The sequence below is a fragment of the Lupinus angustifolius genome, unplaced genomic scaffold, assembly GCF_001865875.1.
Source record: "Lupinus angustifolius cultivar Tanjil unplaced genomic scaffold, LupAngTanjil_v1.0 Scaffold_2_268, whole genome shotgun sequence".
Classification (NCBI taxonomy): Eukaryota; Viridiplantae; Streptophyta; class Magnoliopsida; order Fabales; family Fabaceae; genus Lupinus; species Lupinus angustifolius.
This window is the reverse complement of record NW_017716675.1, coordinates 176,619-188,072: the sequence shown is the minus strand read 5'-3', so window position 1 is coordinate 188,072 and position 11,454 is coordinate 176,619. Positions and strand designations below refer to the sequence as shown.

Genomic DNA, 11,454 nt, shown 5'->3' with positions numbered 1-11,454 from the left:
GCCAAAGGGTGGGGAACATATCAAAAAGGCATGAAATGCCAATGAACCCCATCCTTGAGGTAGAGATATTTGATGTATGGGGATTGACTGTATGAGACCTTTTCCTACTTCAAACAACAACAAATATATCTTGGTGGCAGTCGGTTATGTTTCTCAGTGGGTGGAGGAAATTTCATCTCCACACAATGATGCTAAAATGGTCATCAAACTATTACCAAGATCATATTTCCAAGGTTTGGGGTCCCGATGCTAGTTATTAGTGATGGAGGCTAACACGTCATTGAAAGACATTTTGAAAACCTCTTGAAGAAGTATGGTGTTTTTCATCGAGTTGGTACCTCTTACCACCCTCAAACAAGTGGTCAAGTGGAAGTATCAAATCGTGAGATTAAGAACATATTGGAGAAGAGAGTGTATAGGAGCAGGAAATATTGGTCCTTAAAGCTTGATGATGCTTTATGGGCTTACCGTACTGTATATAAAACACTTATTGGTATGTCACAATTTAGGTTTATGTATGATAAGTCTTGCCACCTTCCAGTGGAACTAGAGCATAAGGCGCATTGGGCAGTCAAATTTATAAACTTTGATCTGAAAGTTGCTAGAGAAAAGAGGAAATTCCAACTACAAAAGTTGGAAGAACTACAGTTGGATGCTTATGAGAATGCTCATACTTACAAAGAAAGAAAAAAAAGATGGCATGACAAACACATACTCCGCAGAGAATTCCAAGTAGAGAAACTAGTTCTCTTACAAGTCTAGATTGAGGCTCTTTCCTGGGAAGTTAAACTCTAGATGGTCAGGTCTGTTCAGAGTCACCAAGGTTTACCCTTATGGAACTGTTGAGATATGGAATGAGGAAAGGGGAAACTTCAAGGTGAATGGTCAAAGTTTGAAGCATTATCTAGCAGATGTGTGACTAGAGAAACAAACAAACATAGCCCTCTTGGATCCTACATGAGCTACAAAGATCAACCATCAAACTAATGACGTTAAACGAGCGCTTCGTGGGAGGCAACCCATGTTATAGGTACATTTTTAAATTCATTAATTTTAGTGTTTTAGTGTCGGCTTTAGTGCCTCCCTGAGTTCAGAGCCTTTGTAGGGGGATGTATATAGTGTCGGCCACAAAAAAATGGCGTTGTTGCCCAAGATATTTCCACCTAGTCCATTTAGGACATATGGCCATTTGGGACATTTTTCTCTTCTTTTGCAGGTACTTCCACTACACCCAATGAAGCCAACCACTTATAATTGCCACATGAGTTAACCCTTTCTTTCTCTTATTGTTTAGATTTTTACATTGGGGACAATGTAAATTTCTAAGCTTGAGGAGGTTTAGCATTTAGATAGTTCATTCATTCCATGTTTACCATATAGATTTTAAATTTTTTAGGTTGAATATTCATATTATCATGCATTATCATATGTCTCATATATCATCTATCTCTAGTTTATTCTATGCGTTGTCTATCTGCTATAAATGAAAAAGTATGCATGAATGATGATTGTTGATCTATGACCCTCATTGAAGAAAAAAATTGCTGATAGAATAATAACATGAAAGACATTAGATTTGACAATTATGAATTAAATTTGGTTAAATAAAGGTCTTTGTTTCATAACTTTTGTTGAATGTACCAAATGTGAGAATCTTGAGCCAAACACAATAAGGGTTCTGATTTGAATTGACAATTACATAAAACCCATTTTTTTTCTTTTATGAGTGTATAATTTTCTATGATTGTATATTCTAGAACTTGATTTGTGATCGTTTCAAGATTGAAGTCTGTCTGTATGCATTAAAATGATAGAGGCAATTAGGACTTTTTCTTTTGACCTTCAATTGCTTGCTATAAACATTGAAAACTCATTAGTTGTCCACTTTTGAGCCTGAACTTTAATGATTTTTCATAGTTACTCAAATTGGGGTTTGGTGTAATTTATGATGTTTGGTTGAAGCAATGAGAAAAGTAAAAGTGTCATGTGTGATGAAAGTGTCCATAAAAAGGTGAATAAGAAAATAAATAAATAAATTTCATTTTTTCTCTTTTAGAAAATGTCAACAAAAAAAAATAAAAAAAAGAAGAAGAAAAGGAAAAAAGAAGAAATACAAAGTATACTAAAAGAGAAGATACTGGAAAAAAAAAAGTATGTTGTAAGGAGAAAGGTTGATTGAAAAAATGTCATATGATAAAGTAAGGTCTATCAAGATAATCTCAATGCTTTAATCAGATGTCTAAAAGGTTTAAGTATTTTAGGAAACATTTGTAAGCCTTTTGAATTATCCTTTCTTTGACTATCCCACCTTAAATCATTACATTGGCCCCATTACAACCATTTAAAGATCTCTTGATTTTTGCATGCATTCAAATACACTTAGTGGCGATTTGGTCTATAATCAAGCATATGGTAATTTACTTTCATGAAATTTTTTGAGCGAAACACTATGACCCTTAAACACGTGAGAGTGATGAGAGAAGAGTGACCCTATTTCATGCAATTGTTATGACTTAAGGACTTAGCTTGAATTAAATTTGTTTATGATTGTATTGTCTTGTGTCTGGATTGTTTCAAAATAAACATTAGATTGCTTGTTATTTTGGGTCATAGTTTATATATCATCATTCATGATTGTGAAAGTTAGACATAATACTTGCTTGAGGACAAGCAAGAGATAAGCTTGAGAGGATTTGATAAGTGTGAAATTATATTACATTTGCATTGCATTTAACTTGCATTTTAGGGCATAATTAGGACTTTATGATTGTTTTTAGCTTTTATTTCTCTTTGTTTGGGTTGAGCAGGTGTTTTTAGCTATGTTGTGCAGTTTGGATGGATTAAAACAAAAAAGAGTAGAGATTGGGTGCAAGAAGATTGAATTCAGTGTTGAGGCTATGCGAAGAACAATTGAAGGATCAAAAGAAGTGATAGATGTTATATTATATTCCTATTTTTTTGATTTGTTTTGTTGAGCTTAGCCCAATATTTTGTAATTAGGATAAATAAGGGTTTTCCCTCAAGGATTTTACATTTTTTTTATTACAATTCTCTAATTTGGAATTTGGGATTCTCTTCTACATCTTGAGTGAGTAATTCCATGTGTTTCTAGGATTAGGGCTATGCCCTTTTACATTCAATAAATACTTGTTCTTACTTCTATTTCATTGAGTGTTGTGATCTGAATCATTAAACTGAGTTTTATTTGTGTGAGTTGTCTGACCAAAAAATTACACCTCTTAGATACATTGAGGAAGGACCGAGAGGTGAACCCAACTATCCGATCATTCAGTTATTCAAACTAGAATCCTAATTCACAAGAGTAGTATTAGGATTCTCAGAGGTTTCTAGAATTCACTTTGGGTTGTTACGAAACGATTGGATAGAAAGATCCAAATAAAGGATTTGATTGATAATCGTACCACGAGAGTAGGTACGACTTCAATTGAGTACACGTGCTAGAGCTCGAGAGAGGATGACACATATCAAAGAGCAATTCACCCTCACAACCTAAAGTTTATGAAAAGGAGCAAAACAAGGATTTGCGAGTGTAAAGGCTGTAACCCTTAGCCTGAGAAATCTTCCTAAATTAGATTTCAATCCCTTTGGATTATTTTCATAATTATTCTTGGCAATTGTTCAAAATTAAATTTTATTCCTTATTTGAGTTAAGTATAAATTAATTGTTATAATTAAAGGAGTTTTCGAGTCCTCGTGGAATCAATATTTTATTACTTGATGACATAATCATGTACTTGTGATTTGCCCTATCTTATAATTGGAGTTAATTGAGAATCAAATGCTACTCTTGCACTTATAAAGTGTAATGGCATTTGATGGGGCTTCGCCAATTGATATTAGATTACTTAGTTAGCATTTTGAACTCTTCCTCGGAACATGACATGGTAAAAGTGTATTGAGACTAAGACAACTAATTTAGGTGATAATTATGAAAATAGAAAGTTTGGGTTTTCCATTAGATATTAAATGATTAAGTTAGCATCTTGACCTCATTTGTAAGACATACCATGATAAAAGTGGATTGAGGCTAAGATGAATAGCTTAGGTGATATTTGTGAAAATTGAAATTTAGAAATTTTTTGTTAAAATACTTAATGGGATAACTAAGGTTAGTGTGATTGAATTATTGCATTTTGTAGTTGGTGAAAATAGAAAGATACGATGATATAAATGTTATTACAAATTTGGATATAGTCAACGATGACAATGATTCGTCAATGAGCATTGAGAGATTGATTAGGTGGAACAGTCCAGTGAGGGTTTGGGTTCGTCACTCATACAACCATGAGATTTCCACATATAAACTAAGCTATATTTAACGCACCTTGCACATTTTATAATCAATAGATATGATTTCTCAAACGGACTAAGCTTATCATGTAAACACCTCAAGTTGGAATACCGGAAAATCAACGAAATTGTTACTTATTGGTAGACAACTTCTACTCCAAGTTGCTTTCCCCTTAAGTCTTGGCCTTTGGCAAATTGATGGAGATTAGTTGGTTAAATTACATTAGCATACATAAAAGATAAGTTTATTGGGGATTTGAATACTAGATCGAATGATAAACTAACCTCGGGCATCATTTGTGATAATATTATTTGTTGTATGATTTTAATGTTTTAATCTATGTAATTGTACAGTATCGTTATTGCAGTTGGTATTTTTTAATCTCTCATTTGTCTTTTCTTTTAGTATGTACTATGTTTATTCATAGGTTTATAGCATAAGCTCATAATATCCATTATTGAAAATATAAATTGGAAGATCTTAATTGTTGTATAGTTAAATATTATGTCTATGTTAAAGTTATTGGCTCTGGGGTAAAAAACCATTGGTCTTGTAACTTGAGCTCAAGTCTTTTGAAGACCAAGTTTTTCATGATATTAATTGATTAAATACTCATTTCAGTCCCTCATATTTTTCGATCTTATCAAATTATAATTTTAGTCCTTAATGTTTGCAATATCAAACCATGTTAGTCCTTCTATTTCACCTGTCTGTTAAACTTTAACACACTTGCCTACGTGAGACATTAAGCAGTGATTAGGGATGGCAAAAACCCAAAATCATGAGTAAAATCCACATGACTACAGTCACGGTTCAAAAACGGGTTCCCGTGGATTTTAGAAATGGGTATTTTAAAATACTCATCGTATATACGGGCGAACATGGGTACTGTGGTAGCCGTGCTAGTAGGTACCCATTATTTATGTAATTATAAAATTACCCATACATTCTTAGATCTACATTAGGAAAATTGAATAATACTTCACTGCTGTTAACCAGGATTCACAACAAATCCCTAAATCTAGATTCATGACAGATCGTGTTATTCATACATATGCAATTGTACCATACATATTTTGATACTACAGCAAATCAACTTTTACATGGGCATGGTAATTGGCTGCTCTTGTAGTTAGTAATAATTTGATAATATAAATTGAACCATACATGTATTCTTTCCAAAGCGTCCATATATTATTTTCCAAAGCATACATATATTATGTTAAATGCGCATGGCAACTTTACCATACATATATTATTTCCAAACATCCAACACAATTGATAATTGAGTGTAGAGTGCTCTTGTAGTCGGTATTAATCTGATAATATACATTAAACATATTATTGTTTGCATGAACAAAGTGAAACCGTATTTAAAACTTCAATTTCATGTTCCAAGCCTTTCTTTGAATGCCTGAAAAGGTCCAAATATTTATTTGGTCCAAATATTTAATCATGAAATAATGATCAGGTTATTTCTATGTGTTACTAAGTGGACTGAATACATTTTGAAGTATGCTTCTAGTGTTATATTTTGCCGTATGCTTATAGTGTTATTTCTATGTGTTATAGTGTTTATTTTTTGTTTACTTAGTTTAATTGAAATCCTCTTATTTGCTACAAAGTTCATAATGCAGGAAACTCATGGTACCCACTCTATTCGTGGATACCCAGAAAAACCCGCACATTGGTATTCACACAAGTAGTATCGGTAATTAGGATTGTCCTGCTAATGCCCAAGCAATGCCCATCTAAATTAGGGTAGGCATGTGCATGCCCGTTTTTTAATAGGGCATGATATTGCGCGTCCTAAACATAGACAAGGTTGGCTTGTGGGCTGCCCTAAACAAAACTAAAAATATATCTAATTTTATATACACTTCATACAAAATAAACAATATATATTTTATATACAAGTATGAAAATATATTTATCATAATAAAAGATCATACAAATAGAACAATGCATACAAAATATAAATGCATAATATCATACAAAATAATTATAGTACATAATTTACATACAAAATACAAAATGAATAGTAGATATGCATATATGTATATATATATATACAAAATACAAATGCATATATATAATAAGAAAATGATAGTATTTTCTTATATTTGATATACGAATGCGTATATAACAAATGGAATAAACTTTCTCACATTTGACAAAACATATATACATTAGCATATTTGATGTTAAACACTTTATCTAATAATGGCCGGAGCCGCCCGTTTTGCCCGTTGGAAATACTTGCGGGTGAATAGGGCATATTGGATGGACATTTAAGGGCGGATGAACATATTTTTCATGTCCTGTCCATCCAATAAGTGTGAGCGAGCGGTAAAGTCCCATGAGCATTGCCCAAATTGTCAATGATACACACGGGTATAGGCGAGTACATGTAACACTTAAAGATTTTAAAACAGTTAGCGGATAGCTACTACTCGTATCCGCTCGTACTCATTGCTATCCCTAGTGCTGTTATGGACACACATGGCGATTCCATGTTGGAATTTTTTGTCAACTCAGTGAAACAATGTCATTTCGATTTTTATTAAAAAAAATAAGGCACAAAACCATATCGTTTTGACTTTTATTAAAAAAAATAAGGCACAAAATGATGTCGTTTTGTGTTATCTTCTTCCTACTCACCATCTCCAAGAAAAAAACATATGTTTTAGTCCTCAAGATTTTGGTAAGTACCATATTAGTCCCTAGAGGTAAACACAAAATTTTAAATCATAAACCATATTTCTTTATTTCAGATCTTCACCCTAAAAAATTAATCCTCCGATGTTTACTGCAATCCTCTCTTGAACATAGACGAGAAGCAAGAGATAATTTAATAATACTCATGTTTCTTCTTCAATCTATCTTCCCTTCTCTTCTTCTTTGCTCCACTAGGTGAACATCCGTATTTGATTCCTTTAAGGAAAGTTAAACTGTTCCTTCCAATCTCAAAAACAATTATCTCACAAATAGGGATGATATAAGGTTTGGATATGTTCGAGGAGTGTATTACTCAAACCTTCTCTATTGCTTCAATTTTGGATCCAAACTTGCCCTAGACTCGTGTTGATACATGTTGGGTATACTACCTGTGGGTCCTTGGTTATCCAACAGATTTGTGGGTACTAGGAATGACAATGAGTACATGGATCTGCGGGTACACAATGGTAATGCCTGCAATGAATCTGGCCTGGATCCTTATTTTTTTTGAAACCCACTGTTGAATGAGTCTAGATCTAAATAATGAGGTACTCAGACCTATTGGTATCCAAACTCGCAATTCTTAAATATATATATATATATACAATAATAATTAAACATGTTTTTCGTCATTACTATGATATTATATTCTTAAGTAACGATGTTATATTTATTAATCCATAATCATGAAGTAATGTTATGTTGATGAAGGGATGTTAGATGTTTGGTATGTTTTATTGGCTTATTTTAAATTATGTTTTTTAGTAAAAAAAATTATATTTTTAATGAAATTTAAATTGTGAAATTGTACTTTAATTATGTTTTATAACTATCATTCTCATTTTTCCTTTTTATTGTCTAAAATAACACACATGATTATAAGAATATGCAAAAATATATATAGGTTGTTTATTAAACATTTTTTGAATTTATGGGTACTTGCGCATCCGCTGAGTCTAGGGCATGTCTACTTCCCAAAATGGTCGAACGGGGCGGGTCTAGATAGTGCACTATATTGACTCATCCAGACCCATTACCATTCTTAGTGGGTACCCATAAATTCAAAATATTAACAATATTGCGAGTAATTTATGCATTTATGTGTTTATTTCTTACAATCTTATATGGTATTTAGACAATCAACAAGAAAAAAAATTATAAAACATAAGTGTAAATAAATAATCATTTTAGTCCCTCAAATTTTAAAAACCCAAAATGGTCCCCAAAAATTCAATTGTAAGTCAAATTAGTCATTTTTAGCATATTTACAATGCCTAATAGAGACTAATTTGACCATAAAAAACTATTTTTACTCACATTTTAAGTTTTTGAGGACCCTTATGTATTTTTCAATTTTTAAGTTGAATATTTAATACAACACATTTTATTCAAACAAACATAAAAAACAACTTCAACATTAAGATGAAAAATTCATTTAGTATGAACTCTTCAATCAAAATACCATTACATCATACATATGAATTAACAACATAACATCATTGCTTAATAACATAACATCAGAGTTTAACAACATAACAATCACATTTATAAATTAATATAATATTACAATTAAGAATTAACAATATAGTATTACAATTATGATTAACATGCAACTACAATTATATTGCTATATATATATTTAGATTTAGAAAGAAATAGAGGGTCCATGTTATGACAACCTCTAAGGGGTGCCTTTGTTTTATGATCGTTTTAGCTTGAAATTAGGAGCTTTATGAATCAAAATTCGGTTTTGTAATTTATCAAGATTTTAGGTCACTTTTTGATGGGATTGTGTGTAGTAGTTATTAGGCTAGGGTTTATGTATGATAGGGTTGTAGGGTATGCCCTCAGTTGGGGTTTAGAAAACAGGGTTTTTGTGGAGCTTAGTTGCGTAATGGTGGAAGAGTTTAGGGTTGATGGATTTAAGGTTAAAGGTCTCGACTTTATGTGTGTAGGGTAGGGATTGTGGTTGTTTGGTTTAGGGAAAGTGTGTGGGGTTAGTCCAAGGCTGGAATATATGAATTAGGGCTCGGTTGGCTCGGTGGGAGTATATGTAGGAGGGCAGGTCATGGCTAGGGTTAAGAGGTGAGGACTTTATGTGTTTAAGGTAAGGTTTTTGTGTATAGAAGATGATGGATGTTTATGGGAGTAGGAATCACGATTTGAATTGGAAATCATGTGAAAGGATTTATGTTGTGTGTGAGACACTTGTGAAGGTGGAAAAGGTTGAAGGGGGAAGGCACCACAAGCATGGAAGCTTGATAAGTCAATGATGTTCACCATAAGTTAGGAAGTTTGATTAGAACTCTAATGGTGCCACAACCAACCTAGGATTTTTAGGAGAAACTTTCTCAACTAAAATATAGAAATTTAATCAAATTCTACTTACTTTATTAATTCCAATCTCAAGTACATAAATAGGCAAATTTGCCATGGGCTGAAATAAAATTAATTGACTAAGTCTAAACCTAATAAATGAAATTTGAAATAAAATCCTAACTAAAACTTGATGGTTGCATTCAGTTGGGATTTGAGTTTGTTGGTTGAATTGACTTGGCTGAATCGTAGGTGTTGGTTGAACTTGAATGCCTTTGAATGATTCATTTTGTATTTGGAAAAATTTGTTGTTTAGAATTAGGATGGATACATTGAAGACTTGATCTTGGTTAAACTGAAATCTCCATTGAATTCTTGAATTAGTCATGCTTTTAATTTGATTTGATTCCAAGCTGAAATGGAATGGAATAATCAATAAGTCTCCTCACTTATCTTTAAGTAATTTGAGGTTGAATTCCCTTGCTTGAGCCATGCCTTCTCAAATTAATTAATGCTAATTTAATTTGAAATGTCAAGCCTTATCTCCTTGTTTTATCTTTTCCTTGATTTTGCCTTGCTTTATCTTGAGGATTAATCATATGTTAATTGAAACCAATCTGATTTGGCCAAGGAAATTGAATAAGCCTTCTATTTATCTTAAGCCCTTGCATCTCCATTATTATAGTCGTGCCATCTCTTGTACTCTTATATCCTTCCTATTTTCTTGTCACCTTGTCTTGAGCAATGCCATGCCTTGTAAGACTTTGCCTTGTCTTCACGTGCTCACAACTATAAGTTAGGATAGATTAAATAATTGGTCACTAATGGACCATTTACACAAGGAAACAAATAATTTTCCAACCCCCGTATTACATCAAATTAAATGATTAAAATTACTCAATAACAAAGAATTAAAATCTTAAAACTATCCATGATAATAAATTCTCATTTATTAATAACAACGTAATAAAATTAACTAAAGTTTAAATGTAACATAAGGACAGATGTGTCCTTGCTCCATGTGATCTCGATGGTCAAATGAGTCTTTGTAACCTTAAATGATCCTGATTTGGCTTTGGCCCTAGTTATAGGACCTTCATGACCTCTCTTGCCCTTGGACTCAAAGGTTGCCCTATGAGAGTTTACATCACCAGGTAACCGCAAGTCTGAGTACGTTATTAACCGGATCCATCTAACAATAACTATCAAAATCTCGGGTCTCATTTATACAGAGTCCAAAAACATGGACCAGATTTGACCCATTATGAGTATTATTTATATGTATTATTTACCATGTTTGCATTATATTTTGTTTTGGATGTAGTTTCATTTGAACACTATGTTTCAAACTTAGAAATGAATACCAACAAGGCGTTGGTCTAATAGTTTAAGTCCATATTAGATCCACAAGGTTGATGATTCATTCTTGGGAGCGAGACTTGTTGAGAGGGGCAACCATGAACTCCGAAAGAGATTAATTTCTTACCAAAAAGACGAGATAATACTCTTGATAATACAAAAAATACAGAGAGGAATAAAAAATAATATCTCATCATTAAGGAGGAAAAAAATAATAAAATCAAGCACAAAAAGGAATTTAGAAAACATAATAGAAAAACAATAACAAAAATAAAAGGAGAAAAAAAATTTATACACCGACATTATAAGAGTTTTTTATACTATCACTTTGTCATCAACCATTCATTTTCAATGATCATCTATTAACAATATAATAAAAAATTCTCTAATGCCACATGTCACTTTCTCCTTCCCTCATGCCACATGTCACTTTCTCCTTCCCTCATGCCACATGTCACTTTCTCCTTCCCTCATGCCACATGTCACTTTCTCCTTCCCTCATGCCACATGTCACTTTCTCCTTCCCTCATGCCACATGTCACTTTCTCCTTCCCTCATGCCACATGTCACTTTCTCCTTCCCTCATGCCACATGTCACTTTCTCCTTCCCTCATGCCACATGTCACTTTCTCCTTCCCTCATGCCACATGTCACTTTCTTCTTACATTTTTTCCTTCATGCCACATGTCACCTCCTCCTCATATATTTTTCTTCCTACTTTTTATATATTATATATTTTATATGCTAAT

General features: G+C 32.6%; 1 long non-coding RNA gene across 1 annotated transcript in view; it reads right to left on the bottom strand.

Moving 5' to 3' along the window:
- LOC109337202 overlaps positions 1 to 5,734 on the bottom strand; it is an 11,748-nt gene extending 6,014 nt beyond the window's left edge. The window contains exons 1-2 of the long non-coding RNA XR_002106413.1: positions 5,347 to 5,734; positions 3,082 to 3,083 (exon numbers count right to left, since the gene is read on the bottom strand). This is a non-coding gene — a long non-coding RNA (uncharacterized LOC109337202). The remainder of the gene's footprint in view (positions 1 to 3,081; positions 3,084 to 5,346) is intronic.
- Positions 5,735 to 11,454: the final 5,720 nt, after the last annotated feature.